Raw genomic sequence first — 14,057 nt, forward strand, 5'->3', positions numbered from 1 at the left:
AGAGCTTGTGTCTTGGACAGAGACTCCGAGCCAGCTAATTGTGATTGGCCATTAATTAGAAACAACCACACAAGACCAATCCCAGATGCACCTGTTGCATCCCACAGCAGCAGATAACCATTGGTTACATTTTGTTCCTCAGGCCTCTCAGCTTCTCAGGAGAAAAAAATCCTAAGGAAAGGATTTTTCAGAAAATATCATGGCTACGTTTCAATAGACACATTCTCTAGTGCAGCTTTTGCTTCTGTTAACACAAGTAAAACAAATACTCATGCCTGTCACCATTTTTTGCAAGCTTTTACTTCACTGAGTGTACCCCAAGAAATAAAAACCAACAATGGTCCCACATATACTTTCCTTTCAGGGAGAGGGGTAGGATGGACTGCTTCTCATCCCCACGCGTGCATCCACACGGGAGAGGATGCAAATGTGACAGAACTTTGTCCTGCACTGCTGGGGCACACCAGGGCCCACTGCCAGGCACTGGGCAGGAGGTCCCAGGTGCAGAGCCAGCACTGGTGAGATGGCACAGGGTTGCTGGCATTTACACCAGCTTTAAGGGTCTTTTTCATGCTGTCAAAATGGTCTGAAGGGGTCATACATCAGGGTCTGCTTCACCGTGTCTTTATTAAGCTTCCTATTGAGCTGTGATTACTTGGCACCCATGAACCACACCAGTCTTATTCATCTTCCTCTCCATCCTTGTCAGTGGCCTGGCATCAGGGGGAACACATTACAATCCATCCATGCAGTCCTGGCATTACTTTTCCACAGACAAGGATAGTGCAGCTCAGCCAGGAACAAGCGCTGTGCAAGCAACATTGCACCCAGGGCTTGCTCCCTCCTCACAAAAATCTCTGCTGGGATACATCCTAACAGTTTCCCTGGAGTCTGGGGCAATTCTTTGCCTGCAACAGGTCTGGTTTTCAGCAGCCACATGTTACCAGTTCATGGATGTTGAAGGGGACACCAAATGGATTTTGTGAGGTGTGATGTTAGCAGGTCACTTCAGCCACCTCACCTCTGCACCACGGGAACTGTCTGACCTGGGTGGAGCAGCAGCCTGAATGCTCTGTCTTATGAACTTATGAAGTCACACATGTCCATGTGTGACTCTGTGAAGTGGTACACCCGAGAGTTGGCCATTTTGAAGAGGTCAGTAACATGTGGGTGGCTGCAGAGTGTGAACATCTCAAAAATGTGCCTCTTTCTGAACTTTGGCATGCCAGGATTAAAATTCCTGAAACAAACCAGGGGCAAAACCCTGGTTGTTCCTCTTCCTAAAAGGAAGAAAAGCTGTTTCCGACTGTGTGGTATGCCAGCAGGAGCAAAAGGCTTCATCCTGCTGCACAACTTCCAGAGCCAAGAAAAGCCTCTCCAAGAAAGAGTGATGGTCAGATGGGCAAACAAATGTTTATGGTTCCCACTGGGCCAGACCTCAAACTCTGTCTCTCTCCAGCAAAACTCCTATTTGCAAGTGGCCAGGAGATAGCAGAGAACCCTGTCTAAATACAAGCAGAGATTTCAAAGGATGGGCCTGGATTTGAGTAATTTTTTCAGCTTTGTGAGGTGACCCAGGTGAGCCTGATGAAACAGCAGACACAGAGTGATGGGCAGGAGAAGGACAGAGAGAGGCTGCAAACTCACAGCTGTGTTACCACTGTGACTTCAGAGCCCTGCTCTACATATGGGAACAATAAGAAACAATTACTCACATCTGGGCTGCTGCCCTTTAAAATCATAATTTAGATTTATAGATTTTGAGTATATTGAGCTGGAGGAGGCTGCTTGAGGTTCAGAATGGCAGCCGCATGCAGACTGCTGAAATACTAAACTTTCATCATCTAGAGCTTTTCTGTGGCATTTTGAATCTCTTATTAGTGTTAACAAAATGCATCAGGGGGTGCTTTAAATTCTGGCCACACTTTCTGGCTTAATTCCAGAAGCCAAAAATCTCCTCCCTTTTAATGCTGAAACTTGCTGATAGCATTGAAGAAAATGTTTAGCCACAGAATAAAGAGACTGAAAACCTAATGTGCCTCTAAACCTTTTCACTAGGAGCAAGGGGAGAGACAAACAGCTCATTTTCCACTTGACACAGATGCACCTCGACATTAAAAGTTATTGGAAATCACCTAAAATAGAGGAAAACAAGTCAGGCATCTGAAAGAAAAAGCAGCTGCCACTTTCAGGAGCACACAATGTGGAGCTCAGCCAGGTTGCATGCAGCAATAAGGCACCCACATCAGCATCACTCAAAACAGGGATTAAAAGAAATGTGAAGTTGAATTTGAGAAATTCTTTCTGACCAAAAGACTAAAAGCCCCAAAAGTCTTTGCCATAGGTGCACCTTCTGCAACAAACTTACAATTAATGGCAAAAAGTTGTCAGGAGACCAAGAGCTTTCATTTCCAGTATGACTTCAGGCAAAACCCTCAACCCCCAGCCATTTGGATTTTATGTGCTGGGGATTCCAGGATTTTCCACAGTCTGGCAAGTTCTCTTCCTTCATGTACAACTCTTTGGAACCATGTAGCTTGCTCTCTGAGGTGAACTCTTGTAAGAGAGGAGGGAATTTGCTCTGAATCCCTCCAGCATCCCTCAGTGTCGGTTGCTGCGTGGGAATGGCTGAGGTTGAAATCCTTGAAGGAGAGGTCCCAGGTTTGGTGCCTGGGGCTGCTCCTCTTACAGGACCAGGTGTTCATGTGTGTGCAGAGGGACACTCCAATGAAGACAGCCTTTCAGGAGTTCATTATGATTTTACAGTTCATTTAATGTAGAAAAAACAGATGCACTCACTATCCTAAATCTTAAAGGTAGCTTTCTTCCTTCACTTTTAAAGTTACTCCATCCTATTATTTTGCTGAATTATGAATGTATGCCAATATTGCTGCCTTGATGGTGGAGAGATGGTATAGCTTCAAATTTCATTTTCAATGGTTTTGTTGTTTAAGTTAAGTACTTTCTTATAATTTTTTATCAATTTTGATCAATACTGTTTAAAGTATTTCTGTACTTCAGATGGTCAGCTGGTGCAAAGGGATGAACTTTGATCAGTTACCACAGAACAGTTCTGACTTGCAGCATACAGGAATCAACCCATTACTCTTTCAATTCACCTGTATTCCATCCCATGATCATGCTAAACACCCCTTTACTTTCCACTGCCTCTACAGAAGCCAAGGGCAGACAGAGAAATGAAGACAAACTTTAGACAAAATTCCTATTGCACAGGTGAGAACTGTGCAAGATGCATATCTGCATTTTTCAAAATAATTTCTCTCTCAAGGTCAGGCAGAAGCTCCTAACGGTTTGCACCAGGGTGCTCATTTTCCCCACCTGGCCATGGATATTGTTCCAGCAGAGCTCCTGTCCCAGCCTCTCACACCACAGCCCAGGGAAGCAGCTCCACTGACACCAGAGAGGTCCCTTGTGTACACACCAGTGTGTCACCACCCCACCTGTGTCTGTCACCTGAGCCCATGCAACCCTGATGTGCCCTGTGACCTGCTGGACACATCAAACCTGCAGGATATGAGACCTGTGTGTACAAATTTTAAACAGGCATCTTTGCTTACCCTGAGTGAAAAAGGTGTCAATATCAGAAAGTGTGTTCAACAACAGAGAAGGGATGGGGAGCAAATTCTCTTGGGCCACCTGTGAGTACCAAAAGCCCAGTGCAAAGCCCTGGTTGTACCTGCCACAACAGAGGCAGCCTCACCCTTGTCACAAACAAATTGCCTTTATCCTGGAGCAGCTTATCCACAAATGGAGCTCAGCTTGGTTTTCATGGTCATTTTCAGTGGGCACACGAAGAATTAACAAGCTCTCAGCTCCTCTGTTTTATTACAACTGACTTCCCTTGCCTTCTCCAGCTTTCTAGTCCAGTTGGTAAAAAAAATACCCTCAGTTCTCAGTGGATGGAAAATGTGACAGCCTCAGAGACTGAGCGAGAGCCACAAACCACATTCTGAGCAATGGTCAGACTTGAGCAAGGCACTGGTGTGACTGCTGGGGCTCCTGGCCCGTGTTTCAGGAAGACACAAGTCTGTTCTAAACCCAGAGCCAGAGGTGGGGATTACTTTTCCTGCACTAAAGCACGGGAGAAAGTTTGGCCCAATACAAGTCCAGGCTTTGCAGGCACAGATCATTTTTGGTAAGCTGCCCCTTCCTTCAGTTTCGTTGCTGTGCTCAGGGGCTGACTCCAAGCTGGGGACAGCATCTGTCAACCAAACGTTGTTTGAGGTGCTGGGCTTTCCACTGTGAATAGAAAAACTCATATCACAAGTGCAAAGTGGCAGGCAGGAATCACAGAATAAACTGAGTTGGAAGGGACTCTCAAGGATCATCAGCCCAACCCTTGGGCCTGCCCAGCTCTGTCCCCAGGAGTCCCACCATGTGCCCGAGGGCATTGTCCAAACACTCCTGGTCTCTGTGCTCCAGGGAGGTTGGGGATGCTCTTCCAGCACACCAGAGGTACCATCCTGGGGCAAAGTGCTCCAGGAAGGCACCAGCACTGCTCTGCCCAGCCCAGCACCCAGGCACTGCTCACAGGGAGCACCCACTCCTGGCCTTTGGTTTGCTGGTGTCTCCCACTGCTTGGCCAGGGCAGAATGCCTGCCTGCCTGCATGGAAACAAAGCCCTGCTCCCCTGCTCCTCATCCCAGCACCCTCTGCCCACCCCTTTTCAGCAGGGCTGCCTTTTTGCAGTTTAAATGTTCCTTTTTAGAGTGCCTTTTATTTCCAGCTTGGAGAGCAGCGGGACGAGAGATGGGATAGGGATGCTGAAGTAGTGATTTACATAATCTGATTAACAGAGGATTATCCAATGGCTGCTGAACAGCCTTAGTGTGCTTGAGCTAAAAACCTTACTATTCATTGCTCTCACCACCCTGCAGGGCGGCTGCACCTGCAGCACCAGCTAATACTCTCCTGGGGACTTCAAGGAAGGAGAAAAGCAGGGGCATATTTTTATTATTATCTGGGGGAAGGTTGAGGAGCTGCAGCTCCTTGTGTGCAGCCCCTAATTGATCTGTCTGCATTGTCACCAGGAAGATGAAATGAAAGCTGAGCCAGTTGGCATTATCAGGAACAGCCATCACCTTTGAAAAGGGACAGCTTGTGTGGCTCCTCCCAGGTTCCCCGTGGCCAGTTCCACGGGGCCCATCCTGACCTGCCATGAAAGGAGCTGGGCACAGAAGGGTCTTGCACATGCAAGGACCTGAAGCACAATTTCCCCTGTGCCTTGCTCAGCTGGGAGCAAGTCAGGCCCAGCCCTCACTCTGGGACCTCTAGGATCATCAAGCCCAGGCATTAAGTGCCAAGCCCACCATAAAGCACGTCCCTAAGTGACTAATCTATATGCCTTTTATATCCCTCCAGGGATCACCATCCCTTCTACCCTTTCCATTGGCGGCCTGTTTCCAGGGCTTGACAAAGCTCTCAGAGGAGAAATTTTTCCTGGTATCCAATCTAAATCTCCCCTGGCACAACTTAAGGCTGTTTCCTCTTGTCCTGTCACCTGGGAGAGGAGATCAATCCCCAGCTTGCTACGACTGCCTTCCAGGTAACTGAAAGAAAAATAAGGTGCTCCCACCCTAAACCTCCTTTTCTCCAGGTTAAATGATTCCAGTTCTCATAGTGGAGAGCAGCAAACCCTTCTGTAACAATTCAGCAGGCAGGATGAAATAAAACCAGCCTGGAAGGACAGCTAAATGCCACAGCTCCTTTAGCACAGTGCAAACTCAGCACCACTTCAGGGCATCGACTGGGGCTGAGTCCAGCTCTCCCATAAGGAATGGGAGGTGGGTGAAATTCAGGTCCTGGCAAGGCAAGATGCATTCAGCATCTGCTGGTTTCAACAGAAGCAGGTCTGCACCCCAAGCATCCACCCGTGATGAAGGGTTGAAACTCCAAACTGAGAAACACATGAACTCTAGAATGGAAAGAACTGAGGACACAGAGATCTTCAGCTCAGGAGAAAAACCAAACACTGTGAGCTGGGCCCTCCTACACACGTTCACATCAAAACCAGGGAAAGAAGAAGAATTTGGATTTTTTTTTTCTCCCTCCATTAGACAGAGGGACATCTGCAAGGCGGGCAACTATAAAGAGTTTTAGAACATTCCAAGGATACTAAAAACTGAACTTCCTAGAAGAAAAGAGACACAAAACCCCCACATTTAATCCTTCCCCCACCTCTCCCCACCAGTAGAAATTCTGCAATATAATCACCCAAGACTAATTGTGAGTCTTTGTTTCCAGGAACACACTCCGTCCACACAGCGAGGTCTGGAGATGCTTTACATATTCACTGGTGACTCAGACTGCTGCATTTGTCTCTGAAGACCTGCCTGACAGCTGCCACTCACAGACACCACCTAAACAGATTTACAGCTCAGTGTGTCTTCCCCTCACTCCTGCCCACGGTGTGAATGAACAAAGGAACACGGCGGCCTAGCAAAGCAGGGTGGTTGCAGAGTGTGGTGAAGTCATCCTGCCTGTTTGCTCATCCAAATTTTCCTCCTCTTCTCAAATCAAGAAGGGGAAATGCTTCTGACTTGGGGGTAAAAACCACAAGAACAAAGAAGAGAACACCAGGAGACAGACACATGGTGTGTGCCCAGCCATCACCACTGAGTGGGTTGGTTTATTTTCAAGGAGCTGTGACACAGAGAAATGTCCTTTCACTGTTCAGCCCTCAGTGCTGCCTGGAAACGATGAGCCCTGCCAGCTGCTGGCTGACCTGCCAGGCTGGACAGCAACTGCACCTGTGGGATGTCCAGCAAGGTGCCCAAGGTGTCCATGGCATCTCCGTGCTCCTCTCCGTGGCAGAGGTGTCGTCAAGATATTCACATGCTTTGGTGTAATTAATATTCCCGGGTTTAGGAGTTAAGTAGCATCTACAGAAAGGGATAACACTGCATCCTGGGGTACACAAGCTCTCCTGCTTTGAGAAAGATAATCTCTGTTGCTAAACTAATCCTTCATGCTGGCATCTTCCCAGATGTCAAGAGGAATGAGAAGCCAACAGCAAGCTAGAATTTCTCTGTGCCACGTGCTGTGGGAAACCTGTTCCCTGCAGAGCCTTATTTTTCTGTACAGCTGTACCTCTGTGAGGCCTCCTTACACCTCGTGATTGTTTAATCTAGACCCTTGTCTCCTGATCAGAAAAGCATTCAAATTGGCAAAATGGACGTGAGGGGAACTTGTAGGTGCTGGTGGGTAAAAGTCAGGCCCCTTCTTCACCTGGTCTTGTTACCTCAGTACAAGAATTGAAGGGCTAGGACCCAGTGCAGATCATCTGGCATCTCATGGTGTCCCAGGAAAGGAGAACATTTCCACAGATCACAGAGACAGCAGAGACAACAGCAGCATCTGTTTACTCTGGCCTGTGTTCCCAGAGAGGGACTTTTATACATATTCCCCAGAGGCTCAGCAACCAGAACAAAAACATTTCCTCACAGCTCCTATTACCTTTTTTCCATGCTTCTGTCCCCAGAAAAAGCAGCAGAGCTATTTAGCTGCCATCCATTCCCCAGGCACACAAACTTGACCCACATGAGGCACAGAAAATACACAGACAGCACAAACAGAATGAAGGGGAAAAAAAAAAAAACCTTCTCCTGAGCAGCGGGCACATTTCTCACAATAAATCTTCAACATATAAATAGCAGCAGCAGCAGCTCCTCCCCAGCAGACAGCAGGCCAAGTTATGGAGCAAAAATCACTCCAAGGAAACACATTCAAAATTCAGGATCTAGGTCTGGTCGCAGTGGTGAGAGGGAGGGATGGATCTTGTGAGGCGGTTGTACTGCTCCAGCTTTAGGTGTCAGCTTAAACATTGGCTGTTTTCAAAAAGGTGCCACAAACCAGGGGCTCTTCCCTTTCCCCCTTGCCCAGCCCTGCCCCCGGGCCCCTCCCGGCTCCCTGTGCAGCTGAACAACTCTTTGGGAGCCCAGGACAGCTCAGCTCGGGGGCCCTGCGTTATTTATGAGTTTGGGAATCAGAGCCCTTCGGTTCACTGCCAGTAAATGGCAGCGATTGGCAGGAGGTGGGGCAGGGGGGGAGGCTTGTGTGCAGCTCTTCATTCTCTGCTCCTTATGAAAAGGGAATCACTCCAGCTAACTGGCCCATGGAGATAAGGATTTCAGACAATCTGCATTAGCCTGATAAGCCAGGTTTGCATTTCATAAAGATTGTTTGTTAAGAACCTCGGTAAAATAAAATACAGTCAGGAGGGCTTATCAGCACAACTCATTTCCACCCGCACCACTCCGCCTGTCAGCGCTGACATTTTTTTTTTCCCCCCCTATAAATTAAGGTCCCTGCTTGTGTCCCCGGTCTCTGGGATGGAACACGGACCAGGGATCAGTGGGGGAGGGCTGGGAATAGCCTGAAACCTCCCAACTTCGACTGGTCACTGTTAGAGCTGTGGTGCTGATCCACAGGGTGTGGGAGGGCAGAAGTGCCCACCTGGTGGGTGGGTTGGATTTTCCCTCTCCATGCAAGCCAGAGCAGCTGGGCTGGCATCAGCAGCCTTCCCTCTTTGTAGCAGTGAAGGATCAGAACAGGGAAAAGGAGTTAATATACATTTCCCTCTATTTCATGCATTCCCACTTCCTCATGATGCCTCAGGTTTTAGCTTTTACATTTTTTGGATTCTGTGCTGCTTTAGTCTGGGCTTCATATGAGGGGATGGTGAGCTCTGTGCACAGAGCAGGGAGACAAAACAATTCCTTCTCTAGCTGGGGACCAGGGACAAATGATCCAAATCTCAGGCCCAAGAGGACAAACAACATGGGCTGGAGAGAGAAAAACAAGAAGGATGGGACTTCAAAACCTAAAGCTGGAATTCGACAATGAACTGCAATGTGCAAATGGAGCAGAACTGATAGAAGTGAGAGACCCCATGACCAGTCTTCCATTTTGTGACCATTTTGGTCCATCTTGGGTGTAGCCCTGGCTGGGCTCTTGTGCTGCCCAAGGTGCACCCATTGAGGCCTTTTAATAAATCCCTGCTTTATTCTTTAGCTCCATCTAGTCTCTGTTCTAGGGCAGCCTTCACAAGGCATCACTCACACAGAAAAAACCCACAACCCCTAACATGTGAAATTATGGACTCCCAAGGCCCTGTCAGCTTTCCCTCTTCACTCCTCCCTCCTCCCTCTTCAAACAGGCCATATTTTGTTATAAAACAGCCTTGATGAATCACAGAAAACAATTAGAACACCCTCTGGTGCTCAGCTTTTCCCCCTCTTTTTTTCCCAGCACCTGCAGTGTCTGCAGGGAACACACCAAAGCCATTCTGTTTGTACAGTGCTGCCTTTCCAGGAGGTGGATGCCCATTTCTGCACAGACCATGAGCATTATTCAGGTTATCACACTAATTCAGAGTCAGAAAATCCTTTTCCAGCCCCCTTTGGATGGAGAGTCCCAGAGAAAGGCAGCCACCCAAAAACAATTAACAAACACAGGGCCTTCCATGATTTGACAGCCAGCACAATTACAAAGTCACTTAATCTGTATCATCTGTTGTTTCCAGCTGCCATTGCTGCACACACTTTATTAGGGTTTTTTTTGGCAGAAAGACCTTAGCAAGGCAGAGAGCATCCTGGTAGGGCTTTGCATTTCTACCTCAGTCCCTTGCTAATGCTGTGGAATAACAAAACAATTAGTGCCACAGGTAAGGATGACTCTCTCTCACATCTTTTAAGGAGTATAGCTCTCAGCACGAGCACTGCTGACCATCAGAAAAGTTGCATTAGCCCCATTTCAAACAGATTCCTCCTTTTCAGGCCCATTTGTGGGTGACATCTGGGCCTGTGCAGCCACAGTGGCAAAGCCTTGTATTACTTCAGTGAAGTTCTCATGAAACTCCCTTGCCTCAAAAAATGAGATGGAAGATGCAGCAGCCTGGTCACCACTCTGGCCAAAATCCGAAGTACCCATCTCCAGGCTTCCACCAGCCTCATGCCAGCCTGCCAGATGAGGCATTCATGAGGACTGGATAACAACCAGAGCATTTCAGAAGTGATATTGGGAGGGATGGGAAGATTTGGTGGTCAAAGAAAGAACAGGAAGCAATAATTTCTGGGTCTTTCCTTGTCTTGTTCACAGGAGATATTGTGGACCTTTACTCAGAGGTTAGGACACCTCCAATGTGCTGCAGAGGAAGGCAGATCCCTGGAGGGCTGAGGGGCAGCAGATTAATTGGCTGACTTCATTAGCTGCTTGCAGCAAAGTGGCTGTAAAAGAAGAGGCTAACGATGGTCTCAGCACATTGACCCCAGCAACAGCTTTATCTCAGCAAGCAAGAAGAGGCATTGCTTCTGATCAGACACCAAATGCACTACAGAGGCATCATTAACCCAGAGAAGTGGCTGCAGCAAACAGCCAGGGGCTAAAGGCATCAGCAGTGCAGGAAAGGCATCACAGGTGGCTACAGGCAGCACATGGAAGGTGTTTGATGGAGATGGGTCCCAAACTCCTTCACTGGTGTTCCTGTGTTTCCAGGTATGTTGGAGATATGGGCATTGTGTTTACCATTAACGAATTTATAGATGGCACCAGGCTGGGTGGGATGTGGATGTGCTGGAGGGCAGGAGGGCTCTGCAGAGGGCTCTGGCCAGGCTGGATCCGTGGGCTGAGGGACAGCCAGGGGAAGTGCTGGGTCCTGCCCTCGGCTCGCAACAACCCCATGGAGCTCCAGGATGGGGGAAAGGGGCTGGAAAAGGCCGTGGGGGTGCTGTGCCAGCAGCCGGGCACAGCCCAGGGGTGCCCAGGGGGCCGAGAGGCCGATGGCCCCTGGGCTGTGCCAGCCCTGGGGTGGCGGCAGGAGCGGGGCAGGGCCCGTCCCTGTGCCGGCCCTGCTGAGGCCACACCTCGAGGGCTGGGGCACCTCTGGGCCCTCACGCAGGCAATGGAGGGGCTGCAGCGTGGCCAGGGAAGGGAACGGAGCTGGGAAGGGAACGGAGCCCCAGGAGAGGCTGAGGGAGCTGGGCAGGGGCTCAGCCTGGAGCAAAGGAGGCTCAGGGGGCCCTTGTGGCTCTGCACGGCTCCTGCCAGGAGGGCACGGCCGGGGAGGTCGGGCTGTGCTCCCAGAGAACAGGGACAGGAGCAGAGGGAACGGCCTCAGGCTGGGCCGGGGGCAGGTTTAGCTGGATATTAGGAAGAATTTATTCACAGAAAGGGTGATAAGACATTGGAATAGGATGCTCAGGGAAGTGGTGGAGTCAGTGTCTCTGGATGTGTTTAAGGAAAGGCTGGAGGTAGCACTCAGTGCTCTGTTTGGCTGACCGAGTAGTGATCAGTCATAGGATGGTCTTTCCCAACCTACTTGATTCTCTTACACGTATTGATGAGGATCACACAGCAAAACAGGACCTCCAAGGCAAGCCAAAAGCCCTCCTGACATCCTTTTCCCTGTCTGTGCTGGGACTGAGTCACAGGAACACACTTTTCTTTCCAAGCACAGAGCAGGACACCTTGTTTTGGAGGAGTGGAGGCTGCATTGCACTGCTGCAGAGGATGTCAGACCCTGGAGAGGGAATGCTCCAAGGAAAAACCACCTCATTTTCTTGCAAATAATGCAGGAGAACCCACTGCATCAGTTAACTGGGGGGGTACAGGGGTATAATCTGCTGACCTGTCACCCCCATAGAGGGATGGGGACGAGATCAGGGGAAAAAAAACCTTAGATTGTTCAGCTCACCTGCCCCAATGGCTTTTTATGCACCTGCCGACTGATACAGCATGAGGAACTGAAACATCCTTGATTTAGAGCATAAATTACATAGCAACAGCTAAAACACAAGTGTGTTATCAACATTTATTCTCATACCAAGTCCAAAATCACAGCAACACACCAGCTACTGAGAACATTAACTCTGTCCCAGCTGAAGCCATGACAAGAAAGAAATTTTTTCACCAGATGTCTCTGGTCAGTCACAGAAGGACCCCTTTCTACATGACAAAAATGTATCTTGGCTTCCTAAAATAAAGTAATTAATTAAAATAAATCACAAAAAAAGGGATAAAAATACAAACCCAACAACCTGCCCTGGCTCCTGTCTTTACCGGCTGTTCCCTATTTAATCTTCTCTCCCTTTCCATGTTTGTTCAGAAATCCCTCTTCCAGTGCAGCTGAGAAAGGTTGTTACCAACAGGCAACCAAGCCTGAATGCTGACAATGTGAAATAATTACAGAAGCCCAAAGAGCAAACACAGAGATTTTTTTAAATAAAGCAAATGCTCCTGCTGCCCCAACTGGCTCCTGAGACACTGCTCTGGACAGTGGCAGTGATAAAGAAGGGCTGGTGTCAGCTCAAGGAGGGAGGCCACACAGTTCAACAGTAGCTCCTTGTGGAAGCTGCTTTACTCAAGAGTTTTGACTTTTCTGACTGGAAGTGGATGGGTGAAAGGCGTGGTAATTATTTGCTTTATGTCAAAGAGAGCCACTTGGCTTATCCTGGGTTTGAAGTGGAAGGAGAAGAAATGGCTGAGCTGAGGAAACACAATGCTATTAAGCAAAGATTATTAGCTGGTGTAAATCGTCTGCTGGTGCCACTTTACCAAAACAGTTGATGTAGATCAGTGAACACAAGTGCCAGGCAGACTTTGATGTCCTTCCCCGTAATTTCTCAAGTTCTTGCTCTGTTCTGCAATTCACAGAGTGATAGAAACACACAGAGAGGAAGGAAATGAGCCTGAGCAGTGAGGCAGCTGCCCCTGAGCTCCTGAACTGCTGTGTGAGCTCAGAGAATTCTGTTGGGGAGGAATAAAGGACAGAAACACATCCCTGGGAGCCACTGCACTGTGACAGGCAGTCACCTTGGAAGGAAGGTGTCTGTGTTGTTACACATCTCGTTCATCTGTGCAAAACACACAATTACAGTGGGCACTGCAAAGCAGAGACTGGTTTTCTCTGCCTTTTCCCACAATTTTCTAGAGCTGACAGATTTCAGACTTCTAGAGAATTCTAAAGCAACAAAGGATTGTTTAACACCAGCAACCAGTATCTCCCAGGCTCTGCTTCAACAGCAAGGGTGTAACAAGATCAGCTACTACTTTTTCATCTGGACTGCAGAGAAAGACAATCATACTTCCAGGATCCTCTCCTGCCTGCATCACCACAGTTTTGCCCATTTTCTGTGTCTGAGGTTAAAAGAGCAGCATGGTAGAACAGACACAGGCCCTTCTGTCGGAATATGGCTCCTGGACAGGTGAAAAGCATCAGCATCTCCCTCAGAGCCTCTCTGCAGCCAAGCATTGTCCATCCCATGATTGTTCTGCAGCCTCAGCTTGGATCAGACACACCCTTTTTGGAAGAAATGCATTCACCCTTTTGGTGCAAACAATCACATATTTTTTCAAGTGTTCAAGATGCTGCAGTTTTCTCTCATTTCCCGTGAGAGCATCACTCCTAACGTGAGCTCCGGTGTCTGATTCCAGAAATAGATCCTTTCTTAAGCTCATATACAAACGATGATTCCAATTTCCACCTTCTAAAAGCAGGAAGTTCTGGAATACTACAGAATTATGGGAAATAGGAACTCCCTCCAGCAGGAAGACAGGATTAGGTACAGAGAGTCCTTAAGTACAGTCAGGTCAGCCTTTGCTGGCATTTGCCTGATGTGTTCTCAGAGACCCCCAAAGTAACAGGTTTTACACATTTCCACATGTTAAATACTCAATCAATTTGCATTCCTCCCATTTACTTCTATTTCCTACCACCCACAGAAAGGAGCACACACATCCCTTCCTTTTTCTGTAACTATCTTTTATGGCTTTTGAAAATGGCCTTTTATGGTCCGTTCTCTTCAGGCAATGCTATTTCTTCAATCTTTCCTTGATGTTATTCTGGAACTTTGATCACTTTTCTGTCTTTAACATCTGCACATTAATAACATGAAAAACCTTGTTTGCTACAGGGAAGACAAGGGACTTCACATGTGGTTGCTTAAGACCATTAGGAGAATTCAGGAACTACCCTCCTCTCCAGAGCACTTCCAAAATGAAGGCAGTAAGTCAGTTAAGAAGGTAACATAGAATTAAGA

This window comes from Molothrus aeneus, chromosome Z (genome assembly GCF_037042795.1).
Source record: "Molothrus aeneus isolate 106 chromosome Z, BPBGC_Maene_1.0, whole genome shotgun sequence".
Taxonomy (NCBI): Eukaryota; Metazoa; Chordata; class Aves; order Passeriformes; family Icteridae; genus Molothrus; species Molothrus aeneus.